General features: G+C 38.8%; 1 long non-coding RNA gene across 2 annotated transcripts in view; it reads left to right on the forward strand.

Annotated features, from left to right (window-relative positions):
* The first annotated feature begins 719 nt into the window (after positions 1-719).
* LOC117811914 overlaps positions 720-26917 on the forward strand; it is a 52462-nt gene continuing 26264 nt past the window's right edge. Inside the window, exons 1-2 of one of the 2 annotated variants that reach the window (XR_004631084.1) lie at positions 720-1114; positions 14881-14944. This is a non-coding gene — a long non-coding RNA (uncharacterized LOC117811914). The remainder of the gene's footprint in view (positions 1115-14880; positions 14945-26917) is intronic. The other variant, XR_004631083.1, reaches the window with a different exon arrangement.

Raw genomic sequence — 26917 nt, forward strand, 5'->3', positions numbered from 1 at the left:
GGCAAAACTCATAATCTTAATATCTTCTTAACCGTCACGTTAGAAAAAAATTCACCCCCCGTACAGTGTATGCCATTAGAGAGATTAGCGTTGTAGGGCCAAGCCGTTTTTTGAACCAGGCTGTAAACATGTTTATTAATGCTGCAAAGATCGTCTATTTCCCATTCATATCTATGTGGTTTCCGGTGTTTCTGCAGCCAGCCTCAAGCGGATTTTCGATGTATTGCAGTTTATATCACTTCCGCATTGGCTTCATCATTTGAGACCGGAGTTTGCCGCTTGGTTAAAACTCAACACCGGAAATTAAAATCACCAAAATAAAATACATTTCTAAGATAAATAACACACTACAATATTAAACCATTAAAAGATAACTAGATGCTATAATTAAAATAAATAAATGAATAAGTACAGAAATAAATAAAGTAGAATAATAAATAAAGTACAATAAATCAACATTTAGGGGGTTTAGCTGTTGACTAGGAACTAGTTCGAGTTTCAAAATGTAACTAGTGAACTAACTAACTGCTGTAAAAAATTTAACTAATGCAGGAAACAGGCGCTTGATGTCAAGGATAAGTACAAAATGCTCAAACGGCTTTCCATACTATTGTGTTTAGATTAAACGTGGAATGTTTTGAGCATGCGCGCTCCCTCGTCTTTTAAACAGTAGACACGCTGCGCAATAGTTTGCGCAACAGTAGTCAGCAATGAAACATGAAGAGTTGATGTCGCATTGGTCGGTGTAGGCTGCGCATGCTTATTGACATGACGGCGTTTTGGAAAGTCAACTTTGAATCATGTTTCACCCCCAGTCAGTTTCTTAGACGATAAAATTAATTTAAAAAAACAAACAAACCCAACAACTTTACACCCAGCTTTGCTAAAATGTATTTATCTGTAGGCTAAGTAAGGTAGCTAAGATAGGTAGCTAAGATAGGTAGCCAGCCTATGGTGGGCCAGGCAAGGAGACGCTGAACACTAATTAAGTTTACCCCTTATTTATCTCTATATTATTTATACAGTCTATGGTTTACCCCAGCTAACCGGAAATGAGCGACAGTGGAGCTGGACTTGCTCAAGTCTACATTTGATGTTCTACAGTGTTCAAAAGGTAAGAGGGTTGTACATTTTGATGCTCATAAGTAAAGTGTATAGTTCGAGTTAGTCAACTTGTTGGTAAACAATTTCTGACTTGTGAAGGCAAGGCTTTACTGTTTACCCGAAGTTTGAGTGTTACGCAGTTTTATTTAGACAATACAAGCTTGATGAAGTTTACATTATAGGCTCTGAGAACATGGTTGGATGGTTTTCACCATTTTCTTGTATGTCTCATACACTCAAAGACTAACAGATGTATGACGCAACTGACTAACAGATAATGAAAATGAATTAAAGTTGCAACCTTATAAGGTGCTACAGTATATTTTCCTTAAGATAGGCTGACTTTGTCTTGGCTCCTCGTGGTGATAAAGTCAAAAGTATGGTTTCAGTGCAATGCATATGATTTATGGTTTTATTGTTGGCTATGGTTGGTGTTACCTGTCTTTCTTCCCTCTGTAGTATTTGAGCATTGCTGACTAATGTAGCCTAATTGCAGAGGCTTCTTTGAAATATATGATGTGATCATGTTGGCTGTTTTTTGTTCTCTTGAGGGATACAGTTTAATATATGTATAAAATATGTTGTATATATATTTTTCTGATCTGTATGATGCTGAGCAGTGATCTCTCCTGAACCAAATTGTGTATGGGTGTAGTTCATGTACAATTAGTTTCTCCAATAATTTGAAGTGGCATCATTAATTTCCCTTGGCACTAATTGTTGTAACTTGGGTCTGGTGTGGTTTGGTTTGGTTGTTGAGATTTTGACATGTTATAGTAGGTGAGCATAGTAATACCATCCAAAAATGTTCTATTAGTGAACCATAACAGCGTCACAATAAGCATAAAGGAATCCAGAGGTATATTTATTAATGTCATTTACACATACTTACTTGGCATAGCCTTGAACCTCCTCTCACTCACTCATTTATGACATGTGTAAGAGCTGTCTGCTTTATAAGGCCTTTTGTTCATGTGTAAGCTTTTTGTTTCTGACTGTAGTACAGACATTTTTTTTTACTTAATCTTATGAAAGGAGATGTAAAAATAGTCATTTCCCCCTAATTTGGTATTTAGCATGCCCTAATTTACTATGGGGGAATTTTACCTTATCTCACTTTATCCTGTTTTACCTCAGGCAAGGAAATTGTAAGTATACAAAACAACATTTCTATTTACCCTCTATAGCTATTTCCTAGCAACCAGTACTACTTTTTTCATCTCCTCACACCAAGTTACATTGTGACAACAAGATTTCCTCATTTGAATAAACTGAAACACACATTTTAACATATCCGCATGTTAACATATTTATTCATAGCCATACTGAGCACAAGTTATTTAACACGGCTAAATATGGGACCATAGATTTGGCTATCAACCATGTCAAATTGGTTGGCTGAGTGTGGCTAACATTAGCAGAGCTAGCACTGCCAGCCTTCAGTCCTCCTTGTGATATACATCCACATGTCTGTGCTAGTATGATTCTCAATTTGGCAAGTATTAACTATCAAAAACTTCTATCACTGCAAATTATTGTGGGAACAACAACAACCACTCTCTTCTTCATCCAATGGGTGTGTATTTTGCAGGGCCACTCAATAAAAACAAACACATATGTTACTCATTTGTCCATTTAAAGATAGCCTCCAAGGAAGGGGACCTGCTACCATGTAAATGGAAGGCTCACTCTGAGTTTACATTAATTTGAATCAGGTGATCATACACTAATTTAAAGATACTTTTGAATTTTTTTTTCCATTTCTTCCAAGTCTGTTCTGCTAAATTATACCAATTACTACACACTGTACCTTGTGCTAAAAGCTTAGTCCAGAATTTAGTGCCCCAGTGATGATTAAAGCCTGGAAAACTTCACAGTAACAGGAGTGTGACAGGTTGTTGTGTACTCAAATGTCAGTATGTTGACTGCATTCTGTATGTGATGGGACACTGCCACAATAACACATTCTGAAGTATTCAGAAATATTATGCAGAATCTGTTGAGGAGTGATGTTTCTCTTGATTTGGTGGTGTGACATTGTCAACTCAAACTGAGGAGCTGTTGTAGGCACAGAAAACTGGTTGCTTAGAAGAACTACTGACAGTAAAGTTTTGTGTTTAGCTCTGCATGAGTGATTTTGTTTTATTCTTTTACTCGAAAGTAATAAAGACACATTAGAGTACTCACATTTGTTCTTATGTTGTGCCTCAAAAAGTCAGTTCAGATCAAGCGTGGAGAAAAGCATTACTTATCTAACCTCTATGGGTTGAAAGTGCTCCAGTCACAACATGAAATACATAGAAGTTTTAAGGGGGTCAATTTGTCTCTAATTCAAAACACACCACAGTGCTTTGCTCCCCCATCATAGAGACCTCTCATGAGTATCACCAAACATTCATCAGGCTTGACTCCTGACCTCTCTGCCCCCCCGGCCAATCAGAATCAAACCAGACAGCGTCTCTCTGTCTGTAACTTTTGTACATGTACATAAAAGCCCCCGTTCCCTTCAAGGCTGCTTATAACCCCTAAGCCCCTCTTCCTCCCCTTACCCCCTATCACAACACTCCACATCCAGGTGATAAATGAGGTTGCCCCAGTGTGTGGTATCAGGTCAAAGGTCAACCTAACAGTTCTTGTGTGGTTTAAGGGCAAATTAAAGTCACAGGGATGTTGGTTACCAGTCTGGTCAAACTGCATCACCACCACAAGTCTGTCCAGCAGAGGGAGACAGAGACACACAAAACTACTCATTTCATTACTCCCAGACAACAAAAATCTACACTTAAAAAATATTTGTCTTTACATATCATTATTGTATTATACTGTATGAGCTAAGTTCACAATGTGCTCAAAGACATACACACAAACTGTTGTGGATAACTGTGTAACATATGTCATTCAACAGTGCAGAAATTGCTATTTGGTCACATTAACATCTTTGAAGCAAAATACCAGACACTGCCAAGCACCAGCTTCTCAGTTTTGATGATTTGTTTATCACTAGTGAATTACTTATTTTTCAGCACATTTAATTGGAAAAACAAGCTGAGCAATCTGAAGAAATCAGTTTTATTGTCTAGTAAATTTTAAGGTACATTTTTCACATTTTCACAGGTTTCATAAAGCAATTGATAGAGACATAATTTGCTCACAAATCAGTAAGGAAAATGGTCAATTCAGCATTATTGTCCATGATAAATGTAATTAACTTTCATGGGTTTGGAGGTATAGAAGACCAGATTTCATGGTGTATTTATGGATATTTACTTTCAACTGTCTTGACGATTACATTTCTAACAACCATATAAAATGCTTATGTTGCTCACTGTGTTCCTTGAGTCAGAGATTAGAAATGAATGATATACACTGCCCTTCATTTTATTAAACCTTTCCCTTAGTGTTGTTTAGCTTTTAATTCAACCAAGCCTCCCATCTGAAGCACAACTCTGACAAACCACTGTACTACATCATCTGTCATTTGTTTCATATCCATGAATATACTATGGATGAGGATTGTTTTCACTGTAACATGAAAAAATGCGATACATTTAATCCTTTTTGAAAAAAATGATTTTACCCCTTTACTTTATTACAGACAACATGGTGATGCTAAAGAAAGCTGCAAAATGAATCTTAAAAAAACAGTTCTTAAGTGCATGTAAGACGTAACTGAGGTCTTTCTTGATGTGGTGTTGCTGGAAGCCTGTTAAGCCTGGTTTAGAATTCTACGTTAACTCTACACAGTAGCTACACCATATGAGCAATACTTCTGCGCTGGAGTGTCTGTGTCGCTCTGCAATACTACTCCTAAACGCAAGTTGGCAGTGTGATTTCTACACTTGTCATATCCCAGTTTTGGGCATTCTCTGCTTGTTTGTGCACTGGAAACTGTGGCAACTTTAATGGTCCTTTTCCACTACACAGTTCCAGCCCTACTTGACTCGACTCAGCTCTACTCAACTCGGTTTGTGTACCTTTTCCACCAGCCCGAGAACCTACTCACGGTGGGCGGGGTCGTAATAACACAGCTGCGCGAAACTGCGTTCACGTCATTTTGAACATGACACAAACACAACAATCACAAACAATTGATTCCTGTGTTGGGCGTCGCACTCATAACTCTTCGGTGACGACATTATCTGACCAATTAGTGGCCGGCAGTCTGTCGATGTCACCTTTTAGTATCGATCAGCTCAGCTCGTTTGGAACCAGAGCAGAGCAGGTACGAAAAACTGGTATCCGGCACGAGGTACCGCACCCATGGAAACGCGACACAAACCGAGTAGAGTCGAGTCAAGTCGAGTAGAGTAGGGCTAAGACGGGCCGGTGGAAAAGGGCCATACGTGTATTACACGTGTATTTTTACTCAACATAACTTTATTTTTATAGAACCTTTCATACGTACAAGCATGCAACCCAAAATGCTTCACAGATCAGGTGGGCAGAAAATAACAGAAATTAGTAAAATGATAAGAAACTAAAACAGGAAAGAAGATCATAATCATGAGAATATAATACAGAAGATAATCACTGATAAGTGTTGAAAAGCATTCTATCATACTGCAGTTATAGCAAAGAAGCTAAGAGAGGAGACGTCACGGGAGAAGTGATGTGTGGCGATTCTGGAATATAATGCTACACAGAGGACCAATCACAGGGCTTGCAGTCTGCGTTGGTTTGATGCGTGGTTACAACTTGGAGGAGGTGCACATCAGGCTACATGTGTAGGCTTCTACGTAGGCACATGGCTATGCTGACCCATGGTGTAGTTTGATCCAGAAGTACTAACAAGGCTTTAGGTTGCTCACCAGTTCAATTTGTTGTCCACTGGGAAACACCAAGTTTGTAAACAATGAGTGGATCAAGGAATTAATTTGAAACCAATCAGTCCCTCCAGAATTTCGCGGGATTTTTTGGTAATTGTTGCGGCCCAAAAAGCCTGATTTTGCGGCAGCTTTTTGAAAAAATTGCGGTGAAAGTTGCAATTTCTTTTTTTGCTTTTTCCCCCGATAACATCTCAGGGGCAAGTCAATACTCTAAATTACAGTTGTGTTTAGAAAACATACTTTATGTGGCCACTGTGACTGTATTTTGATTCCCTCGATTCATAGATAAATTAACATTTACATTTTACATTTACGACCGTCCCTGAATGCACCTCGCAGTGACAGGCGCTTGACAGTCAGTTCACGGCACTCTGAAATGAATCTGCATCTTTGATGACAAGGAGTTGATCAAAACTTACTAAATGTGTCTGATGTATCATCAAACTGGATTAAATCAAGCTGTACACGCAGAGCTTTTTACGGTAATGGCTGCAACAACGTCAAACATCAAATAGTAAACAGACGTCCCCCAGTTGTGTCTTTGTCACTAATGCACACCGGGGGTAAAAATCATCAATGAAGATTTTCACCCGTTCTCAGTGCGTGTTTTGTTGTGGAAAAGTGCCGATCAAGTGAGGACTTACGTTTATGTTCAAAGGAAGTGAAACTGATGACAAAACCGATGACGTATAGGGGTTGAGATTAAGGTAATTGGTCAAATTTGCGGGAAAGTTGCAGTGATTGTATACAATTGCAAGGCCGGTGAAAAAATCGTGCTGATTGGTTGAATTTGTGTTGATAGTTGCGATCGCGAAATCGCAACTTCCTGGCGGGACTAATCAATGTAATTTTCAAAGTGAATTACATGACCAAGTATTTTGGCTTTGGTTTAAGATCAACTTAGACTCTTGGGAATCGTGATGTGCATTGAATTCAGCTATTTTGTAATATTTTATTGAACATGTGATGGTTTAATATTGACAGTAAACATTATGTGTAGCCTTGTTTCTCTTTCTGCCAATCCCTTACCAAGGAAAATGTTGCTGAATCCTAACTAGTTGCACAGCAGGTCAGAAAATGCTCATAGGTGCCTTTTTCAGTGTGTGTGTTTGTGTGTGTTTGTGTGTGTGTGTGTGCGTGTGTGCGTGCGTGCGTGCGTGCGTGTGTGTGCGTGTGTGTGTGTGCAAGGTCAACATTGGGGTCATCAGTGTTTAGTCTGTATTTTGCTCCAGAGTGGCGACTCCAGCTTCCCGCTTGTTCAGCAGAGATTTATAGCTGTACCTTGTTGGTGATGTGTTCAAATGTATACACAAAAACAAAAGCATGTAGGCTGTGCTACACACACATCCATGAATTTAATATTAACCATTGGTACATAATTGACATAAAGACACAAACACACTACAAAATGAAAGATGATGTGTGTGGAATTCTGCAAAAGGGATGCATTTGTGTAATGTTGTGAAATGGATTAACAGAGGTTATGGTCAAAGACTAATTGTAAAAGAGCTTGTATGTTGTTGAGACACAGATCAAATCATTGAGGTTGTGATAAAGATGACTTCATTTTGGTGGATTCAAAACATTCCCCGTCTTTATTTTGTCATAAGAGTAAATTCTAATGATTTTCTCTAGCACACAGAGTATTCTTCTCCTGTCCAGCATGCCCCCCCCCCCCCCCCCCCCAAAGCCAGCAGTACTATCAAAACAGACCCTCACCCTCACACACAGCTTGGCCTCCATGGCTCCAGCAGGCGTAGTAATGGCTCTGGGAGCCAGACACTGTCTCCTTCGCCAGGCCTCGGCTCCAGCCCCTGTGTGTGCGACAGCAATTTCCTAAAGAATCCACCGCAAAGGCAACACTTCTGCATTTATTTTTACTTAAACAACACCCCCCCCCCCCCCCCCCCCCCCCCCACACACACACACACACACACACACACACACACATATACACACACACATGTAGCACTTCTGAGAAACACTGAACAGTCACTTGCAATTACAACTCATCCAAGAGTATGATATACAGTCCTGTCAAATAGCCTGCAGGCCCTTAAAGAGAAGCCGAGTCTATTTTTTCTTGCTTTACCATTCTGCGTCTGTCCATCTCTGCCTTGTTTTGGGGTATTTTGTTTGTATATGCTCAGTTACAGGTTAGACAGGATAATGTAGCAATGCAAAAACTCAAGACTATGTTTCATTGATCTCAGCTACCTCTTTTGGTGATAATGTTGTTCATCGCCATATTTTTTTTCAGATTGTTGTGCAGTAAAAAGTTGTACTTTATGGCAGCTTTTCAAAAAAGTTGAAATGTTTCAAGGCACAAGGGCTCTTTGACACATCAACTAAAACTAAAGTGTGTGTTCTGCCTCTGCCAAGTTTGCTTGCACTAAACAAAACAGCAAATTAAATTGGATTGTGTCCAGTTCAAGCAATGTGTGATTCTCCTCCCTGATTTTGTTAATGAATTATACCTTCTGGTCAAATGATGCCAAATTATCCACCAGTACAAGAAGGGAAAGAAGCAAAAAACAAACACAAATCTTTGTCTCCTACTGTGCATGAAAAGACTAACTGCAACAAAAACCACTCTTAGTCAGGCTTGATGTGGTCGGTGTTCTGGTCAAAGAGTCGGACGTAGCTTAGTCCAACATAAGAGGTACGAACGACTTAGTTTACGCTCAGCAGGTGCAAGTTGGGATCCAATGCTCTAAATCAAGCAGTAGAGACCCGAAGGTTAATTCTTTAACATCCCACATTTGGGCTACAACTGTAGCTGTCACATGGTTGAAATGTGTCTGTGGTCATGTTAAAATGGTAGATATAAAAAAGGGATGGGCATTTCAAGCCAAAATACTGTTCGATAATCATTGGCATCTATTCGACGTTTATTCGAATAACACACACACACACACACACACACACACACACACACACACACACACACACACACACACACACACACACACACACACACACACACACACACACACACACACACACACACACACAGAAACACCCACACAGACATGCACATGTACACTGCTTTTATACTGTGTGTAACTGAAAAAGTTAGAAGTCCTTAATCTTGGCAGATGATATGGCTGCAAAATAGAAATGCAAGGCAGTTTGGTGAGAATGAGTGTCCCCTGGTTGAATCTGTATCTGCTGTGTTGTGTATTTTCTTACTGAAACTATTTGACAATTGTGTGTGCCCTTTTGTGACCTACATTTGAAGTGGGACACCAGCCGTTTTTCCATCTTGTGGAATAAAAGTTTGGACTAAGTAATCATTTTTAAACGGTTTCATCATTTTCACTGGTGATGTTAAGGATAATCAAGAAAATGTATTCAGTACTAGACAAGAAAATAATTGATATTTGCAATCAAAATTGTAATGTGTTGGATTCATATGTTACATTTAGATTAAATGATGTGTGTGTAATGTACATTACAATTATGAAAACATAATTGACATCAGGATATTAACACACTGTATTTGCAAAGTGTGATATCAAAGTTAAATATGTATGATCTGAATGACAGATGTGGCTTTACTGTCAAAGTTGAGTATTTAAAGTAATTCACAAAAATAATATGGTTGCAGATTGCTTATCAAGACTGATGGAGAGCTGCATCACATGTTGTCTATCATGTTACCCTGATCAGAAGGCACAAACATTTGCAATTATTCATGACAGATCTGACATAAACAGCTTATTACCATCTCAGCCTGCTGTAATCAAATCCACTGGTGATCAACCAACCTGAGTAAATCTCCCACTTAGATTTCCAAACAAACCCTCACAGACCTGCACGCACACACACACACACACACACACACACACACACACACACACACACACACATGCGTCACAGATCTTAAGTCTTGCGTCCGTCAGAAGAGAACAAGCAGAAGTTTATGAGATTAGACGTTTGGCATCAACTATCAAAGCGAGCAACAGCAGAAACAGTGTTCCTCAAAAAAAGGGATCTGTGTGTCTTTACGTGTGTGTGTGTGCGTGTGTGTGTGTGTAAGAGAGAGGATGGGGGTGTGTGTGGCCTCATCTAAACAAGCTCCAACAGCCCCTTTGTTGGCGAGTTGCTCCAGGAGAGCGTGTTGATGGAACCGCATCGATGTTCGGATTAGGGCACGCCTCCGTGATCAAGTGCTCAAACACTAGATAAGAGCGACAGAAACACCCTTTAATCCTGGCTAACCCTTTTCTAAATAGGATGGGATCCTGCCGGGCTCACTGGAGGGGAGGAGGGCTTTCAAGAGTAGCCCAAAGTTTTAGCTTCCATATAGTACAGATATCCTGATTTATTTGACTTTAAAAGCAGAACAGAGGTTGTTTTCACAAGCATAAAAATACAAATAACAGATTGGTGGACATGAACATTTTTTGCTTTTGATACTTTCAAAGCCCAAGATGACGGCCTTCAATGTCTCTGTCTGTCCACAACCCAAAGATATTCACTTTAATATTAATAAGAGAGCAGAAATCAGAAAAGATGAACCTTTTCTTCATGCATTTATTGAACCACTTGATCAGTGATTTGGTTGGCAATTAAAATATTAGATCAATAACCCTCATTGGTTCAACTTGTTAATCAGATACCACTCTCTGGTGCCTGTCATCACAAATATTCCAAGTTTAAAAACTACAGCAAATCACAGCATCCTGTTCACGTTTACCTATGCTATCATCTTAAAAAGGTATATCAAACATATCTGTTATCAACACAAGGCGTCATTCAAGTTGTGTGTTTTAATTTTAAATCACCTTTGACGATGATTTCAGCCTAAATGCTTTTGCCACATCCAAAAATATATATATTTTTTGTTTTAATGGTTGAAATCAAATGGTTTCAGCAATCCTGCTAAGCTATGTTCTCCATACTACTCTTCTTTAACCCTTTTTGGAGACCCAGTTGGTGTGGCATTGGACTTGCTAACCCTAAACCACCACCATGGAAACTTGCCACAGGAACTTTTTCCTGTTAGTCAAAAGCGTTGATTTAATGTTCCCTTGATTTGGGAATTGGCAATGTTATGGCCTTGTTTTGGATGGCAACAGTTATACATCAAAAAATGTAGTACTGTATGACACGTTGAAATTCAACCCAACTACTGATCATAACTAAATAAAAGGTCATGAAGCTCATAGCCACTCGAGGTTTCCAAATTTGTTAGAAGTTTCATTTGATATTACATCAGTTAAATGTACTTCCAAAAGTTGTCTCTGAGGTTATCCTAAATATCTTAAATATTACCATCTCTCTTTTCTGAAATCTTTTTTCCTTTTCAAAGGGTGAGAAATGATAGTATGGAGAAACTCAGTGAATTTAAGCTATTTTGTATGTCATTTATTTTTTTTCCTCTTACAGGCCAAATAAATGACAAAAAAGAACTCCCTCTGTTTCCAAGTTTGTCTTTTTTTTCTCTCTCCATTTTCGTTTTCACCCCTAATTTCGCACGTTTGTGCCTCAAAACTGTTGAAATTGGATGCTAAAATACCTTTGCTTTAGCAACCTGTCAGCTTCTGTCTGAAGTGTGAAAAGGTAATACAAGCTCTGCTTCAAACCCTCCCCTTTCCTCACTGCTTCAATAACTCCAAATTCACACTATATCCTTCCAAACCAACTGAAGCCAATGAATACCACAACCCGAGTGTTTCAGGGGAGAACAATCCTCCAAATACTTTTTAGTTGTCACACTCAAGTGATGTGCTATATTTGTGTGGTGGCCATTATTACACAATATTAAAAAAACACAAAGTGAAAAATATGAAATGTGTTTATTTCCCATTGGCATCACATAGTCTGAAAGGAACCTATAGGGATTGACCACGAACAGCAACACCTTACTATGAAGTTCAGTACGATAACCCTGCTATAGATGTTTATTATGTGGACTGAAGAACTGGCCTGCATTACTTGAATGGCTTTAGAGTTGGATGAAAATGTTAAAAGCAGCAAATTAAGTCACCAGTGCTCATGAATGATAAACGGAATACTTCTTAAGTTGTGAAGATGAGGTTCATGACGATGAGGCAAATCAGTCTGCTGGTTTTTGATGAGTCTCAGAAATATGAACCAAAAAATGTAGTTGTTTGTAGCTGCAGAGTTTTATAAATGTTCCTTGAAAATAAAAGTACTAAATACTTGACCAATCGTAAATGTTAAACACAGCAAGCCCCACCCCTGAACAAGTTTTTTTGTGGTTTAAAACAATGTCTCCAACGCTTAATTTGAACCCTGGTCCCTGCGATGAAAACACTCAACTATCAAGCTTTTCTGTACTGGGAACACAACTTTACTTAACACCAATAATGGAAATTGTTCATTAGAGTTGCAGCTACCAAGGCGTAGTAATATATTCCTTGCCTTATCTTCACCCGTCGATGTGAAACAATCAATTAAGATGACATGCACTGTTGACAAGAAAAATGGCAAGTCATTACATCTCAAACATGACAACCCCTGAGTGCCCTTACAAACAAGGACTGTTAATTCCTGCGTCTAGATTAAAAACACCTGTTGGTAAACAAGACAATTATTCGGATCAGTCCAATGGGGAGCGGCACGTTAATCATACATGCATCCTCCCCTGTTAAAAGGCAACCTGATATTCCCCCGCTGAATTCTCACTGATTAACTCGATACTCCTGACTGTTTAAAATTCATCCCGCCAATGAGCAAGAAACTGATCTCCTGTGTGTGTGTGTGTGTGTCTGTGTGTCTGTGTGTGTGTGTGTATACAACTGTGATCTTTCCCCAAGATCCCGGAAAGTGTGCATAAAATACCCAAGTCCCTGGTGTCAGTACAATTAGCTGTTAAATAAAATACCTACTCCTCGATGCTTTTGCAACATTTTAATTAGACAAACCAGCTGAAGTGAGGGCCTGCTTTAGTAAAATAAACAGTGCTGTTTGCCAAGAGAATGCTCCCTGGAGGAAAAGGCACTCAGTGAGGTTGCTTGGGGCAGGAAAATGAGAGATAGCTGCAGTTTAACCAAGGAGCTAAAAGACTTTTGTTTTTTTGGAAAAAGGAAATGTCTCAACACTTCTTCTTCAAACCACTTTTCTTTCTCTTTGTTTCAGAGGGCTTCCTTATAAATCTGCCTCAATGATACAGCAACAAAGTCAATCTGCTTCATGGCTCTTAAGGTTAATGTGGTTCTATTAGATTACACATGAGGTTCTGAGGACTATGTTACATCTTGATATTAACACAACACAACACAACAATAGAAAACATAATTAGGACAACTGAGGTGAGCAATAATGAGTATAAGGCATAAACACTCAGCTCAACATGAGTGATGTCATCATTCCACCCACTTGGTTAATTCTCTTAACTTTTACCTGCTGGGTTTACACATCAACTCACATTTGATTGGTTGGTTGGTTGATACTCACACATGAGTATCCCACCTAGATAAAGTGGGACATTTTCAGGAGTTTAGTGCATGTGTGAATGGAGCTTTAGAGATCTTAATAGTTGTTGTTTTTTATTTTACAAGTTTTTTACTATTTAGATTTTCCCTTCGCAGAGATGTAAATTAGATGTTTTTTTTAACCCTCCCGTTATGTTGTGGGTCAAATTGACCCTTTTTAAAGTTAAAAAATCTAAAAGAAATTGTTAAAATATTTTTTTCGGTATGAAACCTTTTCTGATTGGCTTAATAGCTTAAATCAACATATATAATTAAGATGGTTAATTTCACATATTTGCAACCCCCCCTAGATGTTTATATTACATAGATACTGTTCGTGGGTCAATTTGACCCAGCACTCAAAGTGGGGGCATTCAAAGGTTCCTTCCATTTTAGGCAATATAATCCAATGTACATTAAAAAAAGTTGTAACATGAATTTTCATGAAAACTAGTGAGTTATCCTCATTGAACCATGGTCTGTGAGAATTAAAGAACACCATTGTACTAAATATGGATTTATGGTTAATAATGGAGTTAATGATGAGATTAAAAACAATTTATTGGGATTTTTTAGTATCTGACACTTTTGGATAATGAAATATGCCTCGGGTCAAATTGACCCAGGAACATTATTGCTGTTTCTGAGAAACGAACATAACAGCAGGGTTAAATGACACTTAACCCCAGGAATTCTGGATTTTCCCCAATTTACCCTTTCTTCTGAGCTATTACAACCAAACTTTTTTTTTAAAAAAAGTTGTTTTTCAGGGTATTTTTTGCCATTATTCCATAAAACAACGGCAGAGGGACAATAAATGTTGGAAGCAGAGAGTGGGGGAAGATGTGCAGCAAAGGGTTAAGACTGAGAGTCAAACATGCAACATTTGCTACAAGGACTGTATCGTCTTTATATGTTGTGTGCCTTTTAAGCTCTGAGTCACAGGCACCCAATAAGCAAAGCATCTTTAATTTGATAATTATTCTGGCAGAGAGAAGCAAATGACGATAAATGAGACAGCAGTTAGTTTGTGTTCATAGAAAACACATCCAGATTTACTTTTACATAGCAGGGAGTGGCTCTTCATTGTACTTTGTTGTCAGTGTGCCTCCTAATGAGGTTTCTTCTCCACATACCCTCATTTGTCCTCTTCTTTCCTACCTCACCATCTCGAGGTCCAGCTGTGTTGGTGAGAATGAATCTCTCATGTTTCTCTCTTGGCTTTTGTTGTATGCTTGTATTATAACCAGTTAATGATTGTATTCATATTCTTGTGTTCCTCCTCTGCTCCTCTGAAGCTTTTTCACCTCCACTTAAAACGTCTATTTTCTTTCTTCTCCATCATTTATTCTCACTCCTTATCTCCATTTTTCCAGATGACTTTCAGTCTCTTTAGCTTTCCCTTCGCTCTTTTTTTCCCTTGAAATATCAAATGGCAAACTGTCAGATCTGTGATCACGCTGTCTGGGCCATTTTCAAACGTTGTCAATCGTTTTGTTCCATAGAGGCTCCACAGCGAGAGATGTGTCACAGCTCTGAGAGTCAAACAAGAGTGTTGTCAACACATGGGTAAGAGAGTGATTTAGAATATCGTGAGGTGTTTGTGTGAGTGCGTTCAAGTGGTTTGCAGAAATAAGTTTATTTTTTAACTTTTTTTTTTTAAGTTTTCTGATGCACTTCAGTCTGCTAAGAACAAAAAAGTACAAATCAGACTTATCTAGGTTCCACTTAGGATAAGTGTAGTGGAAAAATATAAGATATGGAAAAATATTTGGGTTTTTAGGCTATTTCTTCTATTCTTTTTCTGGCAAACCAATCATATCTGTGGGAAAACAAACATTAGCCATGGCTGAAAACTGATGAGTTATCCAGTGATGTAGTTATCAGAAAAGTAAACAGACTGTTCTTTCTTTATGGCCGTATTCATGGCTTCATGGCTTCATTGATACAATGAATAATCAAGGCTGCACAGATACCCTTAAACTTTCATTGACTGTCTTTCCATCCCCACTCATTTATGGTTCTTATTTATGAAAGACATTAAAAAGATGATAGGGGTGACTGTGAGGGAGGTAGACATTTCAGTACATAACCTTATCATTCAATATGTTAATGGAAATGATATAAGGATAGGTAGGACTGGATATTTAAGTCCCCTTCGAGCAAAGACTTTAAAAACATCACAATCAAGCTATCATAATAAAAGCTTTTAAGATGTCTCATCATTAGAGTTTTGAAAAATGTGTCGTTTTTAAGGGGAACATGTGTAGGGTCCATGCACTAGGGATACACCGTGTCACCAATTTTGTTGCCACTCTGACATGAGTGTGTTTCTATTAGTTGTTGAACTTTTACATGCAAATAAAAGAAATAGGAGAAATATAATCCCAGGTTTTTCATCAAATTTTTCAACTGATGAATAGAATTTAGTCTAACTCATACATTGGTAGGATGGAACACAGTTTTCTGTGACCTCACAGTAAAATTATGTTTCAGGCTAAGTGGTCACATGGTCTCAAATAGTTTCCCACCTCCAAGTTGCTTTAGAAAGAGGCCTCCCTGTACTGATCCTTCAACTTTTTACATGAGAATGAATGTGCTCTTAACTATGATGCTCTGATGCTGATTATGCAGAAGATAGGGTTCACATTGTGTCCACTGGGGGGCAGTACAACCCCAGTAGTAAGCTACTGGTGAGCCGTAAGAACTCCCCCCTGGATGTCCTCAACTGAAGTGTTGGTCTCTGAGGGACAAAGTGAGAAGTCGCTTTTATTTTTCAAGCTTACATTTCTCCTTTGTATGCTTGATGACAGCAGAAATTGGTCAATACTGAATAATATTAAATCTGTGAGTTACATTAGTTCTGCAAAGTAAAACAAGTGATAACAGTTGTTTGCAATGGGCAGAATAAAGTTCAGTCAAATCAAGTTAGTTGAGCATGGGGAAGAAGGTAAAGGATAGGATTAGATTGTGATATGGCCAGCTGTTTTTTGAAAATGTCATACTCAGAGTAAGTGGAAGTTAAGCCTAGGTAGGCACAAAAATGCAAAACTCCTGTGACAGAAAAAAATGGATGAAAGTGTGCTGATCTTTTAAAGAATTATGTCATTATTTTTTATTTTTGCAACTTTTGAGGAATGCATTGCCCGGTTTTGAGTTTTAGTAAAAGACTCCTTTTTTTTTTTTGTTCCTGTCCTCACTTCCTCCCTCCGAACTTGTACTTTCTCAATTCCTCAGTGCTCAGTGAGTGTGTCTCATATCTTCGCTGCAGCTATTTACAGCCACATAATACTGGCTAGATAAACTCTTTTGAAGTGCCGCAATCTCAGATCTCGTCTCTCTGTCTTTGATGGGAATAGGTTTAGACATGGCAATCAGGATGCATTCACGTGAAGGGCATTGATTGATTCTTAGATTATCTTTCAATGCAAACTTTAGATTTCTTCTTGTAAAGGGGTTTATTTTGAACATGGTCACAATCAGCCATGTTTTCGTGGACAAAATAGTTTCCCTGATGGGAATTAGCTTCAGAGACAAAGTTGTGTGAAATCTTGGAGTTCAAAGCTGCAAAATGAAGTTGCATAGCCCTCTTGGAAAGTACATTTTTGCCACAAGACAGGTCTACAGTACAAGAGTATGGGTTTTTTGGGGGGTAGGTTTTTAGTTAGTGTTTTTGAGAGCATCAGGTGGCTTTAAGATGCATTTGGACACAATTATAAGCTGGAAAATTGGCTATCTGAGAACTACAATAACCAAAGTGCAATCTACACTAATACACACTATTGACTCTCTGTACAGACAAAAGCTGCTTATAGAGGCCAAGAAGCAAAACATATATCAGACATTACAACAGGTATATCAAAGTGCAGGTGTAGGCTCAGCAACCAGTGACAGATATTGTTTTTCGATACCATGATCCTAAGAGAGAGAGAGAGAGTCAGAGAGGAGGAGAGAGAGGGGTAGGGGTGTGTGATAGTTCGTCAGTCCAAACAGAGTCATAAAGCGCTGCATGGTTAAGCCTGATGAATTAATAACAGGGAGGCAGATGGGTCCCAGGGGCACTGTGGGAGCCGAGCAGCATGGAGAGTAGAGAGAACACACGGTGATATCACACACATGCACACGCACACATGCTTTTCTATGTCGCTGTGCATCCTCATAAACAGTCAGAGACTCATTTGCATCCCTATCAAGTGTAGTGACACATCTACTTGCTACTCTACTGTAATCCCTCAAGGTTAAGACGAATCCAACATAAAATTCATGACCTATGCCACTCTGTTGAAAATTTGACCATCCACTTTATTTTCCCTGACATCTAATTACAATGACAGTCAGTCTAGCATTGATGAAAAGTGATCGTTGCATGTTGAACGTTATCTGTTAAACTAATGAAGGCCGGTCGAGGTCAAACAATTGATGAATAAACCCATCAAAGAGCATCTATGAAGCATGGAGGTGTATATTTCACATTAATTGTTTTGTCTTTTGCATCAAGCTTTGCAGTTGAGTGCGAGTATACTCATAAGGTTTGTTACTGTACCTGCAAGCCCTTTTTATGTTAGAGAATGAGTGAGTGCAGCTTCTGCTCAAGTCTCATGATTAGCATCTGAATCACTTTAATTGTGAAGTTCAATTAAACCTGCTTGGGGCTACAATTTATTGTTGTAGAGATGCACCACTTTTATCGGGCTTAATCATAAAGTGAGGCTCCCATTGCACTCTTATTTCTACACGCTCCATTCTTTCATTACCTGGAAACGGCGGTTCTCAATCTTTCTAACTATCCCAGTACAGTACTGGTTTAGGGAAACAGGTTTTAATTTCCATTGTTAATTTTCACAGTCAAAAAGCATACAGCAGAATTTGGAACTGGTATCAGTTACAAAAACGGATAACATGGCTGGGATTTATTCAAAGTTACGACTTAACCTCCAAGAGGGACGAGTTGTCTGTAGTTAGTTTAGATTGTGTATTAGGATATCTGTTGAATTACATTTTAGATATCAGGCATCACTTCAAGTCACTCAGTACAGTATTTGAACCTGGCTGCAATTCAACTCGAGATCCTTCATGTAGCAAACGATGGTGTAACACATACTCACCACACCACTGATGTAGCATAATGGCGGTTGTGGGAGTGAGCTGATGACACACCAGAACGAGGACGCTGTGTGGCAATTTATGACGGGCAGACAGGTCAAGGTTGCCATGTAATCTTGTGTCTGATGGAAAGCAATAAGTGTGCATGTGTGGTAAGCCTGGAAGCTGATGGTTTATGTTCATGCGTGTGTGTATGCTGGGAAAGAAATTAACTTTTGGTATTAGTGGTTCAAGTCAGTGTCTTTTATTGCTGGACAGTAAAAGTCTGTGTTGCTCCAGCCTGTTTTTTATCCCCTGCTTTTCGCTGAAATGTTTGTTTTTCCTTCATAATAAAGCACTGTATGGCGCTAAATAGAGTTATTTGCATGGTATGTTTTTTTTTGTCAGTCACCTAAAACAAGGGTTCCCAAACTTTTCACCCTGCGACCCCCAAAATATAGGTGCCAAAGACTCGCGACCCCCACTATCCCTCTCAGTGATTTAATGTGAAAACTCATTACATTTTCTATTTTCAAGGTTTTATTTCAAGTTTAGCTACTATTTTTGTCGATATTTTTTACTGTACTGGGTAAAATGTATTGTTTTTAGAGAAGTTAAAAAACTAAATATTCTGGAAGACATCTCACGACCCCCCATTTGTTTCTCGCAACCCCACAGGGGGGACCGACTCACACTCTGGGAACCCCTGCCCTAAAGTTATATTTGTTAGACATTTCTGTGAACTTTGAGGAGAAAATTTAGATTAAGACCCATTTAATTCTTACCCATAGATAGTACAAACATTGATACATTAATTGACCAGGATGGTTGAAGACCTGCTACTTTTAGTGTTACATTAATAATACTTCAAAAGCTTAAAAAAACTGAGAGAGCTCTCCTCCTGCCTTTAAGAGTCCCCAACCTATCTAAATTAATTTATTCCACCTGGTTTTGTTGGAAATCTTTGCAGGTATTAATGGCATTTTTGAGGCATCTGAGCAGAAGAACAAACATCATCCCTAGACAAACATGTAACAGCAGTTAAATTTACACCTGACTTTTGTTTTAAGAGAGACTTTTAAAAAGTAAAACATTCCACACCTACTCTTTAAATACCTACTTAAACCTAACTCATGTTCCTCCTTGTTTCCTGGTTCATCATATCATAATTAGATGTTTGTCGCCTCTGTCCCTTGCCCACTCAACCCTACTTCTTCTCACTCGCCTTTTGCTAATTAACAGGAGCACATCTCAGCCTTGGAACAACTCCGTAATGACAAATTAATCCTCTCAAAAACAGAATATCCATTTTTCATCAGGCATTGGTGAGGGCCGTTTAACGTTGTCACAACAAGTTACACGTTAAAAGGCCTTTGCCGCGTCTTTGGCTTCTCAATCTGCCGGTTAAATAATTGAAAACATTTTCTCTGACTGTCAGGCTGGGAGATGTAGAGCCAAGGCACCATTTCTGTGTGTCTCACAGCTTCTTGTCTCCTGTTTTCTTAAGCTCTGACATGGCGTTGCCGCATGCCTCTAAGTTGGCGTGTGGGTGATTTCTCAGTTGGGTTATACATGGCACAAGAGTGGGAATGTACGGAGGCTGTCCGGATTTGGCTTGGCCAGCCAAATCTTTCCACACAGGCTTGGATAAATATGGATAGGCAAATAAAACGCATGCAGATGAATAGTATGAGGTAGGCAAAGCAGGGAATATATTCTGGCACACTGACAGCTAGATGTAAAGAACACCACTGACACACACACACACACACACACACACACACTCACACACACACACACTCACACACACACACACACACACACACACACACACACACACACACACACACACACACACACACAGCCTCTGCTGCACAAAAACGGCATGATTGTGAGTCTGTGTTTGGGCTGTCAGGCCGATGGCAATCATGCATGTATGCATTTGTGTGCATTGTTTATGTGCATGTGCCAGCTTCTGTATGTGTATGCATAAGCGTGTGTGTGTGTTATGTGTGTGTGTGTGTGTGTGTGTTGGCTGCCAAACATGGAGAGCAGGAAGAGGAAGAGGCTAGATGGTTGGAGGGGCTGTTTGTTTATTCATTACCCAGCGGCCTCAGTGGTTTCAGGGGGACATGGCAACACTTGTCCTGGGCCCTTTAGCACTGGTCTGTTTGAGGCCTGTGTTGGCCCTGCCAAAGCTCTCAGCCCTCACCTCCTTTGCTCTCTGCTCTCCACTGGTCTTCTGCATTTTGTTCTCTTTGCTCCTGCTAAGACTTTTACTTCTGTTTGTCATATAAAGTTTTGTGTTTCCTTGCTTTTCTTCTTTTACTTCCCTGTGCTTACTCTGTAAGATTTTTAAGTCTTTGTCAATGTAGCCTGTTGATAAATGAGCTTTAGACGTACTCTCAGGCAGAATTCATCCTCTTATCACTGCATGGTACTTTCTGGCTTGACTTATGCTACCAGATGCTGTGCTTAAATTTGATTTCAAACAGCTTTTGAGATAACCACCATGATGCAGCATAATATTTTGCCATATTGAATTGACCAGTTGTTACTGTTATGTTGTTTTCAGTCTCTGGACCCGCCAGCAATGATCACTCATCGTCTGACGGCACTATGTGATATGTGGGTATATGGAAACTGATGCCTACTTTTAAGTAACCCTGGTGTAGCAGGTATAGTGTTCAACTCCAAGCCAAGTCTTCCTTTTCCTTGTAGCGGTTGAAGATGTAAACGCTGCATGGAATATTTCCCAGAGCGAGCACCCGTTCATCTGTTTCTCAGCGCCTTACTTCAGTGGTATTAGCCCAAAAATGAAACAAATTTTCACGTTACAATTTACAGGTCTTAAGATTACTGAAATAGCAACATCTAGATAAAGACGTGAGAAAGTTATAAATGCAAACTTTGTCAGGTCAGACAGCCAACCCAAATGTGTAGTGTTGGTGAACTGGGAACATCTGGTGGAGGCCCCTGTTCATGATGTCTTCAACTCCCACCTCCAAAGGGATTTCTCACGCTTCAAGCGGGAGATTGGGACATGGGATCGGAATGGCCATGTTCAAAGCCTCCACTGCGGAAAGTGGCTGCCAGGGGCAAGTGGCTAGGTTGTGGCCTGAAGGCCATTGGTACTTGTCATTGTGTGGTGGAAGGAACACTTTGAGGAACTCCTAAATCTGGCTGACACGTCCCCTGAGGAGGAGGCAGACCCATATCTCTATATCTTTTGCAGAGGTCGCTGAGGTAGTCAAAAAGCTCCTCAGTGGCAAGGCGCTAGGTGTAGATGAGATTTGCACTGGGATGCTGGAGTCTCTCGACATTGTTGGGTTGTCGTGGCTGGCATGCCTCTTCAATGTCACCGATAGATCTGGGACAGTGCCTTTGGAGTGGCATGCCGGATAGTGTGCTCCAATTTCCGGGGTAGCACACTACTCAGCCTCCTCTGAAAGGCTTCCTCTAAGGTGCTGGAAAGGATGCCCTGGCCGATTGTCGAATTTCGGATACAGGAGGACCAATGCAGATTTGATCCTGGTTGTGGTACAGTGGATCACAGAAATACGTCTATTAAAAGTCTCGCTCTTCGAAGTGGTCTCACAAACATCCACACAAACTTGCATACTTATATTTCAGTTCTCAAGGCACTAGTACAATCCCGTAAAACTGCTTGCCGGAAGATCCAATGTGTAACGCCTTCTTCAAAAGTTGAATTTTTTTAGCCTTCTCTGCTGATGTCTTGAGCTTTAAAAAACTGAAAACTCTCTTGCCTTTAGATTTGATCACAACACATCATACAAGTAGTTTTCAAGCATTACCCATTCTTTGTAATCATGTCTTTTTATGTTATTTACCTCATTCTATCTTATTTTCACTAATAGACAAAGATTAATATATTGGGGAAAGCCTCATATACAAACACATAAGATAATGTGAGCTCATGCTGTGCTCTGCCTGACCTGACTAGGCTAATCTCCCTCATGGTGGGAGATCATCGATTCCCATAACAAAAGACCTGAGCTGGGCACACATCTTGCTCCTGACCCTTCCCTCCATGCTCGGCCCGAGCGTGTGTTCAAACCCCGACCCGATCAATGGCCATACAGGCAGATCAATTTCTCTGGCTTTGGGGTGTCAAATGTGATATGGCATTACTTTGGCTGGGTGTCATAAGAGCCTGGACTGACTGATGCTTCAAAGCTTTTGGTTCTCCTCATCAGTCGAAGCATTCAAATCGAGATTCAGATTGGTGCGAGGTGATGAAAGGGAAAGAGATGAGAGAGGTTGATTTTTTTCCTGCCCTCTTTTGTTTTTCAGAACCTTGTTTGATTGGTACAGTCACCTTTGATTGATTGGTTGATGCTTTTAGAGTTTGTTTGGCAAGGGGACAATTGGTGAAGTGTGTTTGTGCATCATGTGCTTTTAATTTGCTCTCCAACTCTGTTGTTAGTCTGTGGTGTTTCTGACCTGTACAAAACTGCTCACAGTCTATTTTGATGGACTGTTCTGTGTTGAATTATTTGCTATATTTTCTGTAATAGAGTTTGTCTCTTTAAGTGTTTTTATCTGGTCAATCATGATGGGAGTCATTCTATTTGATAAAAAAAGAACAGCTGTTGCTCCTGCAGGAAGGACTCAATATCTCTATTTTTGTTAGGAAAAACAACTACATTATTTTTCTGATAGTGCTGTGATCTGGAGATCTAAGATGAAACTAGTGTATGGCATTGCTCAAGCTTAGCCTCCCATCTCCACTAGCATAACCATATTCTAACACAGTAAAGATATGGATATTTTGGTTAAAAGGAAGATAAATTAGCCTGGAATGTTTAATCTTGGTTGGCTGTTTCAGCTTTGAAACATAATTTTACAATCTACAGGTAAAAATCGATATTCTTTTCATTGTTTGTCATACATTGATTTACAGTGCACGGGAATTCTTGTTGGTCATTCAGAAATGAAGACAAAGGGCCAAACAACAGATGCTCTGAAGCGACAATTTTCCTCATTGATAGAACTGAAATTTAAATTCAGACAAGCTGAATGTCATCTGTGCTCGTTCACATTTGGTAGTAGAACATTAGAGCATCATGGCAGTAGCCATTAACAAGAATTACAGTTTTAGCTAGTGGCAGGTGCTGGCGCTGCAGCTCAGATACAGCATATGCAGGTTTTGGTAGGGATGTATGTGTTAGGTCAACTAAAGGATTTAAGTCGTCACCCTTGATAGTTCGCACCAGAATTATTTGTTGGTTAAACAAGTTATTAAAATATTTATTGTTGTAGGTTCAAAGTACTGGTGAACTGTTGTGTCTCAGCTGTAACACAACCACCCACCACGAGCTACTGCTATGATGCCATTATGCTCTGCTCTTCGGATGTAAACAAACACAGCTAAGAGTTGATATATAGAGCGATTAGTTTTGTCAGTAGTTTGATCTAGAAAATACAGAAGATCAAGTCCTGTCGAAGTCATTCTTTTTTTCTATTTCTATATAGCTTTATGATTTATCCTGTAGTACATTTTATACAGTTTAGTTGTGTATATGTTTAGAGTTATAATTTTATCTATATATAATCTATTGTTTATTTTCTTATAGTTAAATACTTTACTTTAGACTATTTCATTTTTAGGCATCTGGAGAACTGCTCCTTACACATTTCACTGTTACACCGTAACAATGATAATAAAGATATCTTATATCGAAGATCAAGATCATAATCACTATGAATTTAATCAATACTTTTATATAAATATTTGTGAATTGATCATAGTTATGGTTTAGGAAAATAACTCTACCTGTGCAAAACTGTTTTGTTAATTTGGCAGTCGACAAATAACAAATATTGAAACATTGTAATCCACAGAAGGTTAATGAAAAAGTAACATATTTGGGACATTATTACACATAATTTTACACTGAAAAAAACAAAACCAATAATACAGCCAGGGGTAGAAAGGGTAATCTTAAACATAAATTGCAGCTCTATCAAAAGAAAAGAAAAGTAAATAAACCAAAACCAAAAAATAAAGTTAAAAGTAAAATCCAGACAAGAAGTTAAGACAGTTTGTGGACCACTAAGCAGTTCTCGTTTGTTGTGAAGTAAGTGTAAGATTATTGATGAATTTGAATGTGTGATTACTTTGAATGTGTTAAGATTTTTCATGCTGACTGTTGATGTGCAAGCTGAGAAGTGATTATGTGTTTAAAAAGATGTCATACAGTGTTAAAAAGATTGTACTCCCCTTCAATGTGAAAGCAGCCTTTAAGTGTTAGACTGTCGGGGTGATTCTTTTGAATTTACCCTCTGTGAGTTTGATTAAATGACAGCATATATAATGTTTAATGATTTAAAGTATTTTTTTTTACAATAAAACTAGCATTTTTTATGAGTCTTATTAACTACAAAGTTATCAAATACTTGGATGGTGTGTCAAAGCAATAACTCTGGTGTCAGCAAAACAGCAACATTAAAAGAATACTACAAATACATCAATCATTGGATTCTCATCTTCTTTTTGTAGTTAAACTGAGGTGTCAGTTTGAGACCAAAACTGAGCCAGCATCTAGTACTTCTCCAAGACAAAGAGAACAAAAAGAAGAAAAACAGCCCATAAGAAAATTGTAAGAGGAAAAATAGCAACCTTTAAAAGAAGAAAGGGGGAAAAAACACAAAGGTATAAAAATTTAATTGAAAAATAAAAACGATGTTATCCCATAAAAACATTCTAAATGGGCTTGGTGGGGCTGTGTATGGCGGGAAGCCGCACGATGTACCTAAGGCACTGCAAAGTGTTAACATGAAAAACACATCAGAGAAGAAGAAAAAAGGAGGAGGAGGGAGGAGGGGGGTACACGCATGGAAACACAGACATGTGGCCAATACGTCCCACTTTGCAATTAGTGTGCATGATATGACTGCACATAAATGATGGGTTTCAGTTGTTCATTAAGAGTATGCAGTCTTAGGATGAAGCAAGAAAAGTTCAGAGTAAGTTACATATCTGTTTACTGAATTACAATCGGCATCTTTTGTGTATACAGTAGGTATAGTGTAAGGTGCCTCTCACCACAGCATGTTGTATTGAAGAAGAAGAAGAGGGAGAAGCGGTGCATCATTCTTCAACAAGGAGAAAACTGCTGATCGAAAACGATCACAGCACTTTAAAGAATTTCATTAAGCAGAATATGTAAATGAATTGTCTTAATCCTCTTTTCTGGTATGGTCATGTCTTAAGGAGGTAAAGGCCAAAGCTGCTGTCATTTAGATCCTCTAATGCCCAAAGTTTTCTCATGCTGCTTTGTACTATAAATACAACTACCATTTTCTAACTGTTTAAAGTATTGGCATGTGCTATTGAACATTATTTAATGCAGAGATGTAGCTGAATAATAATAATAATATTATAAGATAAGATAGAAATAGTCCTTTACTCGTCCTACAACAGGGAAATTCAAGTGTCACAGTAGCAAAGTAGACAGTGCAAAAAAATATAAAGCAAACAAGAGCCTATAAAATATAAATTATTAAAAAGTTATTAGAAATTAAAATTGAAATTGAAATTAAAGAGGTAAAAGATAAGAACATCTTACAACACACACACACACACGCACACACACACGCACACACACACGCACACACACACACACACACACACACACACACACACACACACACACACACACACACACACACACACACACACATATATATATATAGTCTGACCACTGCAGGAAGAAAAGACCTGCAATATCTCTCCATGAGTCATTTTGTGTCTTAATTTCTTGCCAGTGAGCATTAATACCTTTCCATTGATCTCTATATGCAGACGAGGCTGCAATGACATTTCCAGAATCAAAGAGTTAAAGAGTCAGTGCCAAACAAACCTAGTAAGTTGTTATTTATAAAAGTTTAAGTTAATTTGTCAATTACTTCAGGTTTTCAGTACTAGTTTTGTCTGATATACAGTAGCAAAGCTCACTCATTTGGCACCTAAGGCTTAAACAAATTATACTAAATTAAATTATGCTGATTTATATCTGAAGGTTGAGGGTTTTAGTCATAAACTAAACTATAAACTAAAATAGGCAGCAGTTAATTAGTAATTCACAATTAACTTTTCAGTATGAATTATGATTAAAAACCGTACGTGCCAAGCAGTAGTTGTGCTGCTTTTTTTCGGTCTTCTGTGGTTTCAGATACAATTTTTAATTTCCTGTGAAGTGCAGCAAACAAAGTTAAAACTTGTCAGTTCCTTGACACGTCTAATTGTGGAAAAAAAAAAGCCTTGAGCAAAGTTTTGATAGAAACTTGTTTGTTTGTGAGGTGGAGTTATACAGTGTGTATTTATGTGTGTGTGAGCTTGCATGCCTGTCTGTCTGTAGCACACAGACACACACATTTTCTTTTGTTGTTTTGTGATGATAGAAAAAGGGCGTGTTTGCTTTGCAAATCCTTGAT

Source organism: Notolabrus celidotus, chromosome 4 (assembly GCF_009762535.1).
Source record: "Notolabrus celidotus isolate fNotCel1 chromosome 4, fNotCel1.pri, whole genome shotgun sequence".
NCBI lineage: Eukaryota > Metazoa > Chordata > Actinopteri > Labriformes > Labridae > Notolabrus > Notolabrus celidotus.